This window comes from Aptenodytes patagonicus, chromosome 12 (assembly GCF_965638725.1).
Source record: "Aptenodytes patagonicus chromosome 12, bAptPat1.pri.cur, whole genome shotgun sequence".
Taxonomy (NCBI): Eukaryota; Metazoa; Chordata; class Aves; order Sphenisciformes; family Spheniscidae; genus Aptenodytes; species Aptenodytes patagonicus.
Window position 1 is genome coordinate 11,749,242 of NC_134960.1, and position 18,909 is coordinate 11,768,150.

At 42.8% G+C, this 18,909-nt stretch overlaps 1 protein-coding gene across 3 annotated transcripts in view; it reads right to left on the reverse strand.

Annotated features, from left to right (window-relative positions):
* Positions 1–18,909, reverse strand: part of BNIP1 (BCL2 interacting protein 1) — a 178,459-nt gene that overhangs the window by 82,167 nt on the left and 77,383 nt on the right. The gene's annotated exons all lie outside the window — the stretch shown is intronic.

The window sequence follows — 18,909 nt, forward strand, 5'->3', positions numbered from 1 at the left end:
CTATTTGTTGATTTAAAGGCATTTTATGACTGATTGTTTTCAGTTGCTTGGACAGCTGTTAGATCCGTACTGTGGTTTGATTTGGCTTCCAGGGAGTAAAATTATTTTTTATTATTTTCACAGCTCTAACACATAGTGGCTGATGGAGGCGGCCCTTCGAAAGCCATATATGTGAAACCAAAACTACCTCCAGATTGAAAGAAGATTGCCTAGAGATTCTGCAGGCAGATTACACAAGCAAGATGTGAAAGGCAATAATACAGGTGTTGGGTTTTTTTAGTTTTATTACTAGTTTTTAAGATGCCCAGCTTGCACATTGAATGCACATACTCTCAAACACAGTGGCAAAATCCATCCCTAGGTGTAACATCAGTGGCTTTACAGGAATGGCTCTGGCCTTTGGAGCAGTACTGGCAGAGCTGGTAGGGTCTGCATTTTTTGCTTGTTTGTGCTCCAGCCCAAGCAGTGTCCCCATCCCTGCGTGCCTGGGAAAGGCTGTGCTCAGTGGAAGGAACGTGAAACAGGGTCCAAAACTCTGGACCACAAAATGAGACATAAGAGTTAGCAGAACTCAAGAAAGAAGGGTGTTAATACTGAACTGCTCAATATCCATCAGCTTCACCTCCCATCTTCAACCTCCTGACTGTCTCTAACAGTGACCTACACCCTTTGAGTCTGAACCTTACCTACCCTCAACTTTAGCATATTTTCATCTCTGCTTCCTCCTTTTACCTGCATCTCACAGGTGTGTCCTCCATGTGTCCACCCTCTCTTTCCTGGCTCTTCACTTTTCTCATGGTCCATCTACAAACATGACCAACACCACTTGTATGTCAGCCCTGGCTCACCCTCATGTCTCTTTCCGATTCCAAGCTAAAACCTCACCAGCCACTATCTCAAATTATGGAGAAAGACCAATCATCTGTCAAAGTTCCTCCTCAAAAACACGCAGAATAAAGTTTCACTAAAGCAGAAGTCTTTGATATTAGACAGTGCTTTCATTGCTTTCACATACAATACTCACAAGTTTTCCTTGTTTACCGAAAGTATATGAAAATCAGGTTTTATTCTGGAACTTCAGGGCTCTGCATGATCACAATTGCCTTTTCTCTATGGCATGCTGTGCTCATTTATACACAATATCAGTGCTAATAACTTGACTTAAAGTAGAACCTACATGTGAGCTTAAGTGGATGGAGAGAGTAACTGACTGCTATTGACTACAGTTTGCTAAAATTTAAGCACTTTTGCACAAAAGAAAGAATGTGCTTACTGCCATGGTATCTTACTGGACAGATTATGTGATCTACTTAACATATCTTCATGTTTGTCCCTGTCCAGTTAATAAACACTAGGATGAAACTGCTTTAAGCCAAGCACTAGATGGTGGTGGCTTAGGGACACAGTCACAGCCCAGGGGCCACACTTACTTCCTCCTCCTTTTTTGTAATCTGTTGCTTCCACTGCCCAAAGTTAGCAGCACATAAAAACAGAACAAGTGCTCAGAAATACAGTGGAATGAGGTATGGGAATCATTATTTTGCATGCCCCCACTGCCTACAAAGGGAGGTGCCTCCAGTTCTCTCCACCACCCTGAGACACCCTCTCCCTTCCACTGCCCACGTTACTTCTTAGCCTGCCTCCACTGCCATTCCTAGTTGGCTGCATTGCTATCAGCTCTCAAAAAAAAAAACCAACCCACATAACTTTTTCAGTTGCCAGATCATTATTCACCCTTTCAGCCCATTCTGAAGCATCTTAAATTATTTAGATGAGATGCCTCTCTGGTTCTCTTCTTGAGCCTACAGGCCTGCTTTTCAAGCTTCACACTTAAATTTTTCTTGGATTTTTACTTTTCTTCTTCTAGTCCCCTCCTCCACAACACACTGCAAGCAGTGGAAGCAAACCCCATATTATGCCCTGAGAGACTGTTTATAACAGTAGACTTGAGCTTGGTTTTACTAAATCACTCATGCTGACATTTTCACTTCTTTGCTTTCTAAACCATGGCCATAAATTGTTGGGAAAACAGCACAACAGTTGTATCTTCACATCTGTGCCCTCATCAGCTTCTCTAATATACTGCAAATATGGCTCACCAAATCCACCAGGCCACATTCAACCATGCACAACACACAGATGTAGCACTACAGACTATGGGTGAAGTTTCCCCCACCCTTGCTCACATACAGATCTTTCCACCCCATTGAAAGATCTGGGAATTCCTCTCCCAGTTCCACAAATCCCAGTGTGGTCCTTTCCCCTCCATTCCTCGTCATCTTCTTAGGGTACCGTCTTCTGCAGATGTGTATCACTGCTGCAGCAGTGCTGTCTTCTTCCAAGCCACTTGGATGCAGGATGGATTGAGACCATCCTTGAACAAATCACCATAGTGTTCCCATCTCTTCAGCTTTCCACCACTCTGGTCTCATTTCTATCATCTGATTCCTCTTTATCCACATTGCCTGCTCTCATACCCATTCACGTCACACATTTAAGAAGGTGACAAAGAATGTCAAATGTTTTTATAATCCAACTAAACCACATTTGCTGCTTCAACCACCAGCTTAGTTCACTGTTCTGCTTTTAAACAAACACAAACAACTCCAGAAGATCTAGTAACAACAGAAACAGGCGGGTAGCAGAGCAGTACACGCTGAAACTCAGCATGGTCCCCCATTAGGGGGAAAATTTCGAGTGCTTTAGTCATGACAAACAGCACCACAATGAGTCAGTGGAGATGACGGGTCAGCCTCTTGGCTAATGCAGCGCCAACAGCTTCCACAGGGGTTCATCAGACATGAATTGGCCCCATATGTGAAAACCCACTACAGTTTGTCCAGTTTCTCCCATACCTGTGGAGCAAAGTCTCCATATGTGAGATCCCACAGAGCTGTTGGCCAATGTCACATTTCAATAACAGCAAAAACAACCAGGGCTGCATAAACCAGCAAAGCAATCCCATTGCTCATAAACTGGCAAGTGACCTAGGTTGGCAATGTTTTTGTTGATCACAACCCTTTCTATGGAACAAAACACAGGAACTATCATGCCAGAACAGACTCAGTGATCCATCTTCTTCTTGTCTCCTGTCTCCAGCAGAGGCCAACACTGATGCTTTAATGGAAGATTAAAAAAGGATATACGAAGCCTGCAAGGCACCCGGGTCAGTTGTGCAATATTTTGCCCTTGACCCAGGGCAAAACTCCACTACTGTTATATACAACTGTGCAATATTATACTATGTTATCCCAGATATGAAAGACTGTCAGGTGCTGTCATAAAGAAATATATGTCAAAGTCAGAGGATTGTTCTTTCTTCTTCTCTCTTCCTTTTTATTTTAGCTTGATTAATATAACTGCACATCCTCTTCCTAACATCAAGTCTTCGACTTCTCAATAGACTGGACTTTACAAATAAACTCAACTTTGTCTCAAAAAGTGATATTATTCTTACTTATGTTAATGTCTTCTCTTACAGAAGAAGTAGTTTCATAGGATTCTTTCTTGAACCTTTCCTTGTTTCACAGAGCTCTAATCCCTTTCCTTGCCTTATTCAACACCAAATCAATGTTGGTCTATTCGATCTCTTTTTAGAGAGATTCTCTCACCCAAAACTTTATAAAGTTTTATTCTTTTCTACCTTTATTCCACATTGTCTTGGACAAGCTTTATATAGTTCAGCTACAAAAATATCTAGCTCTACCCTAAACCAAGATTGCATTCTCAGTTCCTACAATGCAAACCAATAGATTAGGTGAAAAATAAAAAATAAAAAAACCTGAAACAGTATCTTCTGTCCTGTTGTATCTGAAGTAGAGTTTAGAGAAGTTGGCTCCGATGATACTGATGGCTATACAATGAATCATATTCTTTCTAAACCGCTGATATTTAAGTACAAATGGTGCTTTACTTCCCAAGTGGAGATTGTGACCAGGGGACTGTTTTATTTGTATGTCTTTTTGTCACAAAATGAATGATTTTGCAAATATTAAATCAAAAGAAAATACAATCTGATCTATTATTTCTTCTATTTTTCCTACCTCTGAAACAAGTACTTTTTAAATGCTGTGCCTGTGAGCCTGGTAGAGCATGCCAACATGAAGAACTTCTAGATCAATTAAATAAAAAGTATAGACAATTTTGTTTTAAGCTACTAAAAATAAAAAAATTTGCCTCACTCAATTTATATATTATTAATACTCATAGCATCTTCCAATTACGGAGCCTGAATTATAGAGGGAAAACGCATCCATCCCCAAGCTAAATATTTTCTTAAGTACCAACTGCCAATTCTGGCAGCCCCACCACCCTTGTTAGGTGAGAAATTAATGCTCGCACTCCCATTGCGCACCTTGCCAAGCCAGGCGGAGTTCAGCCAGCCAAAGCCTCGCTTTGTCCAAACTGCACCCACCCTCTAGTGGGATGAGGAAAAAGTGCTGCTCCGGGCTGCTTGTACAGCCCCGCTCTCACGGGCTGCGATTCTCTCCTATTCGTGCTTTATCCCGCAGCGCGGGACAATTTGCTCTAACATTGAACGAACATTCACATAGGATAAGCACGCTAAGGTTTTTCTTTCTTTGCTTCTCGCTACCCTCCACGCACCTGCTAGATACATGTTAATAAGGCACGTTAGCTCTAAAAAGATGATTACAGCCCTGATGAGTTTCACCGAGAACTTTAGGGGCAATCTTTTCTTTCCAGCCTTGCCTTGCACTCTTCAGAGTCGGTGCCATTTTAACTGCAGCTTCACAGGTGACTAAGCAGTGATTAGTCCAGTGAATTAGTAGCTGTAACTATCATTATACCTTTCTTTTGCTATAAAGAAAAAACAAACAAAAATACTTAGGAAAAAAAAATAAATCCAGCCCATTTGCCTCTAGGTATTAGATAGACCAAGACAATTGACTGTAAAAAGTAGAAAAGTGGAATATTGTTGCTAGACACCAAGCACTGCAGTTGCGGTACGATCTGTGAAAAAACAGCAGAGCTATAAACAAGTTTGAAACTACAACCTAGGTCAGCTATACAGAATATAACAAGTGAGCAGCCCTTAGGGCAAACCACTCTTGGAAGTGTTTACAGCAACTGAAGGCCAGATCCTGCTTCCCATAGCCAGGGAAGAGACAGCAGGATGCTTTGCAAGGGACAGGCAAGCCGGACCAAGGATGAGAGCAGGGCAGCAGCCCCAGCTAGAGATACAGCCCCCCCGTACCTGGGTAAGAGCTGAGTGGATCCAGTGGCCACAGCCAGGGTCCGCCACAATCCAGAGCCCCAGGCATACCCAAATCAAGGCACAAGACTAAGCACAACAGCCCCACAACACCAGGAGCTGAACCTAAATGCAGATCAGGACCAGCAGGCACAGGGGGTAGGAGCCCAGGTGGAGCTGCTCAGGGCACTCAGAACCTGCTGATACCCTCTGAGGTCTGGCAAACCTCTTTATAAACCCAGATTAACGATCCCCAGTGAATTTAGGTGAGTCAAATTAGGTCCAAGAGAAATAAATAAAGATTTACAGCAAAGATGCAAAGTGAAAAGAAATATATTCTGTTCTCAAATACAAAGATGGAGCTTGCAAATAAATCCACTGCCTTTAGCAGTAAACTTCAGTGAAAGCTGGAGATAAAGAATTGAGTCTACAAACAGCGATGCCTTTTACTAGCCTGACTATTTTGTCCACTGCATGCATGACAGCAAGGTGAAGGACAGAAATAAAGCAGCCAAGGCCATTAAAAGCAAGATGGGACCTGAAACAACTGAACAGGACTGAAGGGTGTATGATCTCTTCCTCGACGTGGTGCAATCAGCAGTCTCCAGCAGCCTGCAAGGCAGACTCAGGTCTAGAATGGAAAGAGCGTAAAGTGAAGCGGGGGGGGAATAAAAATAAAACTATCTTTCATAGATCACATGGTCCCACCAGGAAATACGGAAACCTCTGACTTTTCTGGCTCTCTGTCTCTCCCTCCCTATGTGTCTTCTACAGAAAGCATAGCCTGTGTGCCCAGGAGGTGATGAAATCCCTAATGCTGTATGGCACATGGGGAATTTGGGGGATTGCAAAACAGGATGTTTCTTGGAGGAAATACAGTCTCAGCAAGCAAACGGTTCACGTACGGTACATCTCACAATGATGTAAGAGCTTGATTATGCATCTCGCTTAAAGCCCAGCTTAGGGTTTTAGTTCTAGTAGAACTAATAGGCAACACCTGCTGCGATGAAAACAATTTCCGTCCCTGAACTCTAGCAGAAGTGTTTATCTTTTGAGTTAGAAAATGTTTCTCTAATGTCTGAACAAGACTCCAGGGACAGGAACATATGCCCAGAACTGACGTTTCTGTGCATTAGATAGCTTATAAAAATGAGAATTAGAAAAACCTGGTATCATCAGATGTCTCATCCAATAAAGTCATTAAATGGAAAGTACAGAAAGGTTCCTCTAACGTTTCCTCTCCCTGCCACTGTAGTCCTAGCTGCTCTTTGTAGAGCAGAAACAGAGGCTACTGAAAAAGCTTGCTGGGATAAATTCTGAGTTCAAAATTCAGGGCTTTTCCAGACCTGTCCCTGGCAAAACTACCATTGGCTTCAATGGAAACTTTACCCAAATATGGGCCTCAGGACTTGGGCCTCTTGGTTTTAGTTACTAATTTTATTATTAAAGGTTAAACAGAGCTGTTGACAGTACAAACGATTTTCTTATGTAAGCAGTGAAAGGGAGAGTGTCAGATATACAAGATAAAACAATACTGCCAAGTCAAGGCAATATAGGTTATGGGTGAACGTCCTTTCACAGAACATACTGCACCAAATCCCGAGTTTCACCCTTTTCCTCAAGCAAAACTCCCATTTAAATCAACTGGAGCTCAGTGTGATCAAGAGGCAGGGTCAAGCCTAAGAAAGGACCTTGAGGTTCAGCCATGGTCACTACAAGGGCTTTAAGAGACTGTAGCTGTTGAAAACAAAAAAGCTCTACCTTTACAGAACAAAACGAGTGAGCAGTGAAAGTTCATCAAAAACCACATGCTTTGCTTTGCACTGAGAAAGGAAAAGGCACAGGTCCCAGGCTCGATCAACAAAGCTGAAGGGTGAAGCATTGCTTCATTTTGAACTTACGGGGACTGTTTGTCCTAATAACGTCCTAGAATGATAAGACAGACCTGCCCTGCAGATGTAACTGCTGTACAGATTCATTATTTAATACCCATTAAATACTACAACTGCAAATTAAGTGCTTCAGCCGTTCAGTTATACACACACAACCCTTAACAATAAACCCCTTGATGATACGAGTGTCAGGGAGGGCACGTAGGGCCTTCCTCCCATACTTTCTGCTATGATATTCTTTATCTAAAGCTTGGACATAAACCAGAGACTTGTTTTTAATTCTGGACCAAAAATAATAACAGCAAATGATGTGATGCTTAAAAATAATAACCATCCAGTCAAAGGCAAACTGTTCTCCGTTCAGTCTAACAACACTTCATTGGTTTGGTGATTAAGTGGCAACCCAAAAGTTAACTTCCTGGAAAATCTACTGTCGTTATAATGAAATTGCATTGTCAGAGCCATATGATAGTTCTGTCTTTAATAACAATGCAACAGACATTGAGGGAAATGCCTGTGGTTGTCTGTCCTATTCAGATACAGTTATCATCCAATAGATCATCAGCTGTACAATAGTCAATGGTGTCGCAAAGTTTTTGACACAGTTAACGCATTAACACATTAGACAAATGTAGGATTTGAGCCAATTCTCACCAAAGCCAATGGAAAAACTCCAACAGAGTTGTACTGGGCACAGGGATGGTGTCACACATATTGTCAATCATGTAGGAAACAAGACAATCACAGCAGCTCTCTTCTGACATCAGCGTCTGCCTCTACTTGAGGCTTTGGCAGAGCCTCATAAAAGACTGGCTTTTTTTCTCCTGTTTCTTTTAAACACTCTGAGAATCACTGGGGTTTGTTTTTTGGCATAGGCCACTCAAAAGGACATTGTCAAGGTTCACAGAACTGAAAGCTAAATAATTTTTGTCTTTTCTTCTTCAGTTTCATATACTTTTTAAATTATGATTTGATTTTTATCCTTTTGCTTTACCCAATGCTTCTTAAAATAAAGAAGCAAGAAACCCTTGCTTTACAATCAACCCCGCTATCATAAAACACAGACCAGCTCCAATCGTGTACTATTGAAGCGTGGCCGTATCAGCAAACATGCCAGTATATCTAACCACAGAATGTATTTTCTGAGCAAATGTTTAGTAAAACTCACATCATTTGCTGAGTAAGAGTTCATTGAGATTGATCCGCTCAGGAAAGGAACATCACGGATGAAAACATACTGTTCCTTTACAGTCACAATACTAACACAGCAATAAATGCTATCTCAACTGACAAATCAAGCTTAAAACAACAAAATCCTTGTGCAAATGGTGGACAGAAATACCAGAACTCCTAGTTTAAACTAAAAAGCTAAAAAATAATGAAAGAGAGAGAAAGACTGTATATTAATCATTATGGCACTGATTCCTGCTGGGTTGAAGATCCAAATGAATGAGTGGGCAAGAGAACCTGATCCTGGAAATATGCTCACAGAGACATAAGTAGGAGCCTAAATCCAAGATAATTTTCCCTTTTTGTAAAATCAAGGCTTCAACAGCAGAAGGAAACTTTTTCCTATTAATACGGAAAAATATTAGCCCAAGGCTGAAGAGGCAGAGACAGAACAGATAATAGGTGTCAATGAGGTTTGAACGAAGCCTCTCTCTCTCCCCCTTCCTCGCTCTTCTTCCCCATCCCTACCTCCACCCAAATTTGCTGCTATCCATGAGTTTGTACTTTAGCACACCTGCACCAGCCCCTGCTGCAGGGACAAGGCTGCTACGTGGCACCCCAGCAGGGAGTTTCTTGCTCTCCATCCCCCTGCCCAAGAGCTTGGCAGAGGCAGGAGCTGTGTAGATGGAGCAGCAGGTCGGCAGCTGAGTTGTCTGTGTTTCCCGTTGCTGTGCTGCTCTCGCAGATGCTGCACCAGAGTCAGCCCCGCTCCCAGGGAGGCTGTGGCATGTCCTCTTCTGCACTGGCCGGATTTCAGGGGACTGTCCTAGCAGCGGGTGTAGGAAGCAGGAACATGCTTCCTCTCTCCAGTACGCTTTCCTCAGCAGATGCTTGCTGTGTTGCATCTGTTTCTGACAGAGATCTTAGCTTTTGGCCTAATGCAGTACTTCAACAGCACTTGATTAAGTTGTCCTGAGAATACAGCCTGTGCAAGCACTAACTAAAGGAGGTTTCCAGTCTCCTGTCTCAGAGCCTTCAAAGGAAAATGGTTGAAAAAGATGATAAGCAGGTAAATGGCTACTTAGTTGGTGATGATCCACCAGGATCAGCCACGTAACACCAGCACCCATTATCAAACTTTGCCCATCATAATACCATTATCCCCAAAATTTAAATCACTACAAAAATAATCTCTTTTAATAAGGTGGAAATGTGTTGTGAGGGACTTCTTTTTATTTCACTGCAAAGAACACAATCAACACTTTTTTTTTAGCTGAAATTCATAGAAGACTGACTGGTTTACATGAGGAAATGGGGAATGAACATTCACTGCAGTGTGCCTGCAGAGGGAAAGAAATTTCTTCTCAGAAAGGGCCAAGTTCAGGATTTCAGCCTGCACTTTAAGCAGGAGCTAAGAGTAAAGTCCTGCCTGCTGGAATTGTGAAATCTCTGTAAGCAAGTTTAGAAGCAAGTATTAGCACAGCTGGCAAAGGCTTTCAGCTAGGAAAAAGCTACTCTACTGGTGAAGACGTGCAGGACGGTGCAGATGAACCGGAGTCTGCAAAAGCACATCAGATGGGGGGCTGTGTGGACTGGAGGGCTGTTGAGAAGCCACTGCAGTATTCATGAAGGATTTTAGGTCCTTATACCAAAGCGCTTTACCCATAGCTATTAGTAAAATATCTTTTTCTCTGTTCTCTGCATGGACTCTAGTTTTGCAGACAGCTACAATGAAAACCTTTTGAAATGCCAGACAGAGGGAGGAGATGGACCTGACACATAACATGCCATGAGGAGACTGGTTTGGTAGGTCCTGATGGAGCACTTCAGCCCAGTGATGGATTTGGGAAGCAGCTTGTACTACGTTGAATGCAAAACTCATAATGGGAAAAGATGCCTGTTCTTACAAGGGCTCCATTAAAAAAGCTTTTGTGAAACATCAGCTCATAAATAACTGAACGAAGGAACTTCAAAATCTACATTGGTGAAGAAAAAGAAGGTACGGAATGAACCTAAATTAGACAGAATCCCCCAGGGAAGCAGAAATAGGGGTCTTGTGAAAGCACCAGCTGTTAATTCCCATCTGTATGTAATTTCCATTCCTATCGTCTGTGTAGAATAAAACCCTTCCAAAAAGGATCGTTAGTGAACTGGCTGAAAACTGGAGGAGGCCCAAGTGCAAGCTTGTGGTAGGTGTCCCACAGCTTGGAGGAGACCGTCTGTTTCCCATGTGGGTTTGAGGCCAGATGACATTTCTAGGCAGTATAGAGGCAAAGGTCGCCAGTGACAGGATTGCCCAAGTGTAGGGAAACCACATTGGGGAAAATTAGAAGTTGCTGAAGCAGCAGAGTCACCATTAGCAGCTCTTCCCAAGGCCCACGCAAAACACTGGCCACTCAGCTGCCATTGAAGGTATGACACTGACAGCTTGAAAGCCACATTGCTGATCAGAAATAACTCTGACCCATGGAAAACGTGCACAGCTGAAGTACATGGGAACTGCAAGAAGTAAATAAACTACAGTTATCAGCTATATCAGGAGAAATCCAGCTCTTAGTGAAGTTCATGTCTATATAAGGGGTGGACTTTTAATAAAATGATCACTATCTCTAGTGCTGTTTGGTTTTGAGTGACCTCCACTTCAGCTACCCATTGTTTTACCACTGTGAACTGTAGCTGAGTTAACTGAGTGTAAGGTGCTGGTTTGGAGTGAGGTCATCTGTCTGTTAACTGTGCTAATACATTTTCCCCTGGACATTTTTCAGACATCTCCAGTGGATGGGAATAAGAACAAGTGCTGACTCTGGGGGCAACTCATGGTTTCTCCACCGTTCCTCCAGGGTGACAGAGATGAACTGCTTCCCATGTGGACTCTGAGTAAAATTGTGGCAAAACTCGTTCATGACGCAAAGGATTCTCCATGCGCTGATGCCATTTCAACTGGCTGGTGGGAATCAGCTGTTCACTGCTGGACCGGTTCATGCTGGACCGAAGACCATATTCTGCAGGAGAATTACATGACCAAGTAGCAGGTGCGGCTGGTGGAAGGTCACGTCACAGGGACAGAGTTCAGTGTACCTGGTGTAACAAGAGAAGAGGTTGGCTCTGAAATAGCTCAGTGAGTTAAAGGCTGGCAGATGTGACAGCAGAAGGAAGAGAAGGATGTAACAAGAAGAGCAGCTCTCATGAAATGCTAGTCCCTTCTCCAGAAATGAAGTTAGGACCTAGCCCTCATCCAACATTAGGCTGCACTTAAACCAGACGGAGCTCTCCAGAAGCTCTGTCATCATCGCACTGGTTATATGGCAATGAAAGAAAAACAAAATCACATCCTGGAGCACAGCCAGAGGCAACTACCTAAATTGCCCCCAACAGACCCAATTGCAGCAGTAAGAAATGCCAAGAGATACTTAGGCATATGCATTGACTATTGAAACCTTCATTTACAAACAGATCTACTGTTACCCCCGTGCAGCAGACACCCAGGATAAAACACCAACAGTGAAATATGTTCGTAAATTAGATATGATGCCTGTAACACCATCAGACTAAAGCAATACCCAAATATCAAGGCAAAACGAGTGATGCCCTGGTCTACTGAATGTCATTCAAACCCATAAATGTTCAAGAGAGATGTCAGAGAATGATACATGATCTAACCCAAGATTTGAGAAGTGAAAACATCTTTACTTAGATTATGTCATTTGTGTCCTCAAAATACAGAGGCAACTTTTGGTAGGAGAGTAACAGACTCCAAATCATTTTAATGAGATAAAGTTTTAATTTGCAGGGACCAGACACCAATTTGAGAGAAATTATATCCTCCTGGTGGGATGTTTAATCATCTGGTTATTTCAGGAGACACGCTTTGGCACTCTAAGGTGATGGAGCTGTTTGTCGGCTCCAGGAAATTGTACAGGTTTGCTCAAAACTTCACTGAAGAGGCACAGAACTATGATGTCAGCTAATTAACTGAGATTTTTGACTGGAAAAAGGAATACTCAATCTATTTTAGACAGTTAAAATTGCTTAAAATCAATCCCTTCTCATTTATCTGAATTCAAAGGACTTCAAGCTGATCTCAAATCACCAATCCATCTCATCTCCCCCAAAATACCCTCAAGATGCTGTCAATCTGCATTTGAGGTGATTGGTAAGCAGTGATTGTGTCACCTAAGGAATCTATAAAGGTTTTGAGAGCAAAATCAGTATTCCACTGCTAAACTGGAGCCTATGGAGAGCAAAGATGTCATACATGAGGAGCAGGAGTAAGTTTGGCGTTCCCTGGGATGTGCTCTCTACTCCCCTTGTTTTTGCAGGGTGGATAACACGCACAAACTCAGCTGCGTTGAGCCACCCGAGTCTGGCTCTCTTCTGTTAGGTCTGTTGATGCACAAAATGTAACTCAGGCTCCCTGACTTGTTCTTGCGTAACACTGTCACAAGACCCGTTTGAATCTATTCTCACTGCTCTTTAGCCAGCTGAGGACATCTGCAGTGAATGCTGCTTTCCAGGCACATGCTGAGGAATGTATATGCACACAGTACACACAGACATGTGTACCCACACATCTGCAAGGGTGCCCTGGATTGTACTGTGCAAGGAGTGCTCTGATGGGGGTACACTGGGGTTTCTGTACCTAACAAATCTTACCCAGCAATGAAGGAACTGAAGAGCCTATTTTCTGCAAATGCAAAACCAACGATTTTGGCCTGCTTAGTACATCAAGACTGCCACACATGTTCATTGAAAGAAAGGCAAATGCTGAGGGAATTCCGTAGCCCCCCCAGACAGATGCAGAAAAGAATTTGGAAATACCCCAGTGTTCCAGCAGCCTATAATGGGAGACTGGCTGTGGAAGAAGAATTGCTGGTATGATATCAGGACTCAACCCACTGTAGTCAGACAGTCTGCCCACAATGATGGGCCCAGCCAAGACAATACGAGCTCTATATTCACTGATAATCTAGACCCAAATACAAACAACATCCCCATGCCTGACTATGCTACTCAAGCAGGCAGATGAACATGGAAACATAGGCTACCTGGTCTCCTAGTTTCAACACCAGTGAAATTTCTTTGCTGCTTTCCAAAACTCCTAATGGGGCCAGCTGAAATGATGGATGTAAACAGCTCCTCCAGCCACAGGCAGTGCTGGATATTCCTATGAGTACTAAGCTCCTGTGTGTATTACACGGCTGCCTCTATTCAGGAGGCTAAAAAGAAGTTCAGTCCTGCTTGTATATGCTGGAATCATTACATACAGTGTTCCCATAAATCATATAAATGAGTATTACTATGTCACTGGTTAGGATGGTTGCTGTTATTATTGAAAAACCTTCTGGCAATCCATCCTAGTGCCATCCAAGCTGAGGTTGGCCTCAGTGCAATTTATACCAGTTTCAAGTCTGTGCCCTGCAAAGAGTTTCCCAAAAAGACTCTGGCAGCTAGACAGTCGGTGTTAGGGCTGCTGTGCCCATTCTCCATCATATTCCCCAGCCCAAGGGTGAGACAGGTTGATACGGAGCCATGTCACCAGCCATGCACCACCGGGACCTGCATCCTCCTCCAGGCTGCTAGTGCTCTGCACCCCTGGAGCAGGGTCCGCTCCACGGCCACTACACATCTGAGCCAGAGACAGCCTGTTTTCCACTGGGGATGAAACACCTCATGTGTCACAGGAGACTGGGGAGAACCAACCCCAACCTTCCTGCTGGGGACATTACACACACAGATGAATCTCAGCAGACACCTTCAGGGCGCCCAGCAAAGCTGCTGGTGAAAGAAGACACAAAAGCATAGGCAGCATTTACCTCGTCCAATGTGCCATCAATTATCAGAATAGAAACTTGACTAAACGTGGAGATTTGGAAAGGCAGAGAGAAGAGGAGTCCCAGGAGGCAGCAGAAGACCATGGACACCCTGTCTGTGGTCTCGTTCTGCACATTCCATCCTCCAGTCAGCTCTGTCTGAACCGCTTACCCAGAGTCCAATTTATTCCTGTGGATTTTCAAGAAATATGAATCCTAAAACAAGATGTACTGAAAGTTCAGTACTTGCTATTAAAGCTAGTATCCGTCATGTCAGTTCTGTCTCTCCAATGTATTCATTCTGCTTGTTATTATCATCTGACTATAATCTACTCATAAACAATACCCTTATGATTTTTTCCATGCCTATTTATTTCCTCAGTCATTGACTTGGTTTCCTGAGGCTATCAATAAATAAATAAATAAATATTTATATAAACACATCTCTGTTTTGAAATGGTCCCTAACTACTTATAAATGCAATATGACATCAACCGAAAAGCAAAGCATATTTTGCACATGGGACCCACTACTGGCTATGAAAATGGGTGTAGCTGAAATAGCCCCAGGAAAGGATCCACCCAACCCATATACAGAGTCCATTTAAATAAATATAAGGTCCAGCCTTGGTCCATAGACAGGCAAAACTCTTAAGCAGGTGGGAGAAGAGCCACCTGAACACCAGCACAAGGGGACATCCGTGCACCAGCCAGACATGCAGATATAGTTGTACAGTACTGCAGCACCACAGCTTATTTATAGTTGGACGGGTGAAAGAGTGGAAGAATTGAATTCCATTCATGGACACATTTCCAGAACAAAATCTGATTATGCTAGAACAGAGAAGACAGAAAATATTATCTCTGAGGGCTTTTCTCACAGAAAACAGCATCCAGCAATTCTTCCATTTTGGGTTATAGATTCAAAGTAATTTAGAATAAGGAGAAAAAAAACCTTCTGAAATAATCCCTTTGCAGACATGAGAAACTACCATGTACGGTCCCATGCTGATGACTCCAGCTATAATCCAATCTTTGCTTTCTGCTGACTAGCTGAGCTCTCGTGGTTTATTATGTCAGTGGAACCCCTCAAAAGAATTATAGCCTTTTATTCAGCTCCGAACCATGTATTATTATGAATACTAAACTGGTTCAAATAGTCTATTGGTCCTGCTATAACATTAGACAAAGTCTTAAGTAATTACCTATCTCTTCAAAGAATGTGTTTTCATTGGCATCAGATCCCACTGAAAGCAGGCGTGCATGCTTGTGGATACACTGTGCACAATGTCCCCGGAGCAAGCACGTGGCAATGCATAAACAAAAGGACAGAGCTCCCACCGCCACAGCACTACAAAATAAAAGGCTTCCACAGCAAGCAAAAACCTAATCTTAATAAATCATAATAAAAACACATTAAATGATGCTCAGAATAAATACAGATACGGATGATGCAGGCAACATGCACGCCACAGTGGCAAACTGCAAGTTACTTTGTGATAAATAATAATTAAAGGTATTAATAAAGCTACTTTGAAAATAGATGTTAGCATCAGCCCTGCAAAAAGATGGGCTCAGACAGGTTCCTGCATCTAAGTGATCCCACTGGAATCAGTAGACCCCGTGACAGCAGCAGGACTTCAATTTGTATTTTAAAAGTTGCCTGTTCCATTATTGGTAACGGCTCATCTAACACCCACAAAGCGGCAAGACCGCGGCTCTACGACTCTGCTCACTACATTGTGCCCTGGTTTTTCTACACAGTCTACAAGTCCTGCTCATAACTGATAAGATTTGGGGAATCTTTTTAGCCTCAATGGCCTGGGCTTGACAATTAACTATTCACTGAAAAGTTTTTTTTTTCCCATGTGAATTTCAATTCACAGCAGTCGTTATTTCACAGGGAGAATACAAACCCATAAATTGTGTCATGTAGGTCACAAATGGATCAGCACATGCAAGTATCTCTAAGCCAACGTGGTTTACAGGCTGTGCTGTGTGTCAGAGCATCTGCCGAGATCCCATATAAGTGAAATGCGAGGTCGCACCAAGAAATTGTAGTTAGGCCATGGGAACAGTTAGAGCTATGGGTTCGTTCTTGTCTGATCTACACTGAGAAGTCCCAAAGCAGTGGGAAGACCGTCTACACGTACAAAGTGAGATGTGGTTATGAAAAGCCAATGAGAGCCCAAGATGGGACTCTAGAGGTGCTTTTCTGTCCCGTTGCTCTTACCCGCTCTGCAGAATTGCATTGAATTTGTTGGGTCCAACATGAAAACAAAAACTGACCCTTAATTTCAGCATCAGCTGTTGGCTGACGTGAATCAGTGGAGAAAAAGCATAGGAGAGGCAGGCAAGACATCCATTCAATTTGTGTTTGCTGGCATCTGCACGGCCATTCACAGGAGAGGCAGATTCACTTTCAATCTGAGGTCAATCCAACTGAGAGCCAGGACCGGCGGGTAGGAAAATTGAAGAGCATTACATTGTTTGGACTCTGATTCTGGAATCATTGTACTCTGCAGAGAGTCGTACTTTGTGGGCGGTGACTACGGTGCTATAATTACCACTATAATTACACTGGCATGTTTCCTTCTTGGCGAGCCCCATGGAATTACAGTCCCGTTACCTGAGCTGGGTTTCTGATAGTCCTAGCACGATGGGTGATAGCATTTTTTTTGGCCTGGCCACAAGGTGGTAGGGTTAGTATGAATTGGAAGGCCAGGAATGCCAAGACAGTTTCTTCCAGAGCAAAAAAAAAAAATGTCGTTAATGTCCACTTTGACTGCAACTATCACTTGTGACTCCTTCAGGAGGTGAGGTGGAGGAGGAACCAAGGAACCAAGGAACCAGAACATCCGAAGAATCTGGCACTGCAAAGGAGAAGGACACTCTGGGACTAGCAAATCTCACCCATCTTTAACTTCTGCCTCACGTAACTGCATCATAAACACACATAAGCTGGGTGTGTCCGATAAATATGTCAGCCGTGACACTTAAACTTAATTAAATTATTTGCATTGGGCTTTGGCATTAATAGCGTAATGGTAATTCTCATCTCTCCTACAGCTATTGCTTCAGGATTTGGTGGGTTCAAAAAGGCAAAAACATCTTGTGTTGCAGGTGGAACCTAGTTCATCTCTGGGTTTTGCTCCTGCCCATAATGAAGCATGTGTTAACCTTGAATTGTGTAAAACCAAGAGGACACCATATATACCAGGTGGTCTTCTGACAGGGGGACCCAGATAACACTTTTTTGCCTTATATGAAAGCATGTTTTTCCCCAAATCAAAGAGGATTTCTGCAGAAGAGCTGTGACGAGTTTCCATGCTCCTCTGAGCAGGATCTGACACGGCAGCCCTCGGTCGGGAGACGGAGCTCGCTGTGTCCCAGCAGGCTGTTGTCTGGATGAAACCAGAGGCTCCACTGCAAATCTTTTGCAGATTCTTCTTTTCTTTATAACACACAGGGGGATTCGGTTTTGGTGACTTCGCTGAACAATTCTCTGAACCAAAGCTTCTTCTCAAAACTCTTTTCTCTAGTTTCTGATGTATTTTTCTCCCTGCTGATTTGGAGTCCGACCTGGGACTATGAGTGTTACACGGTGTTCAGCACTTCCCTGCGTCAAGCCGCAGCTGACTGAGGTAGCCACTTCACTCAAGGAAATTATTTGAGGTTTTCTGAGAGCCTCTTGACAGTAGGTAAAGATTGTTTCAGCTTGTGGGAGTGCCAGCTAGAACCCTTTATAACCTGAATGACATGTAATGTCATAAAAACTCCTGCTAAAACTCACTCTGTCCTCTCAAGACGGCAATTTTGACGTCAATGTCTGTCTTTTCAACCATCACATAGCAGCTCATCTGGATAAGAACCGGCAAGTCAGAGATTGCCTACAAGTATCTCCTAGCAAGAGTCCCTTCCATGTATTGTTTTAGTTAAGAATGTAACTCAGCATGTCTTGCAGATCTCCTCCCCGTTCTCTCAGGGGGAAAAAAAATGCACTACTGTGAGAAAAGGGGCAAAATAGATGCTTTTGGCCAATGCTCTTATCTGGTGACTAAGCAGACTGCAGTCTGATACGTCTCAATCTGAACAGCCACATTTTGACGACCCTTTCACACATAATTACCAACAGAGCTTCCATTTTTCTTTAGCTAGTGCAGTAGTCACAGAAATCATGACTGTTCGGCATTATCTGCCTTATATTAGTTGTAATCACATCACATTTTTGTTTATATCCACAAGTAATAAAAACCATGCATATCTTTAGTTTGACTTAAAGAATAAAGTAAATACATAATTCTGGCAAATTGTTTGGAATTATAGTTTAACGGCATCTGGTTCAGATATTCTGTAGTAAATTGTTGGCACCGACATTGCCACTTTTTTTTTTTTATTTGAACCAAAATGTTCTCAGAAACATGTGTTTTTCGTCCAACTTCCATGTAATCCATTTTATGAAGGCCACAAAGCTTACGAAGTTTGAAACTTAAACTACCTGGGCAGAAGGGATTGTTTCTGGACACTCATTACACAGCTGATTAACTGAGGAATAAACAATTCTGGCATGCAACCTAGCGTGTCTGTTGTTTTGGCTTTTTGTCTCAAGGAGTTGTCTTTCTCGAAATACCTCCCCAGGTACAATGTGTACATTCCACCCTGTTTTGCTCACAAATTACATACCTCTCTTTTATGTCAAGTCCAATATAGCTGCACCAGGTTTTCTTATTCCACATAAAAAGTAACCAATTACTTGAGTAAATACCTGTTTTAAAAATATCACAGAGTGGTTTCCTGCTGCTCTAAATACTAAAACGTTCGGCAGG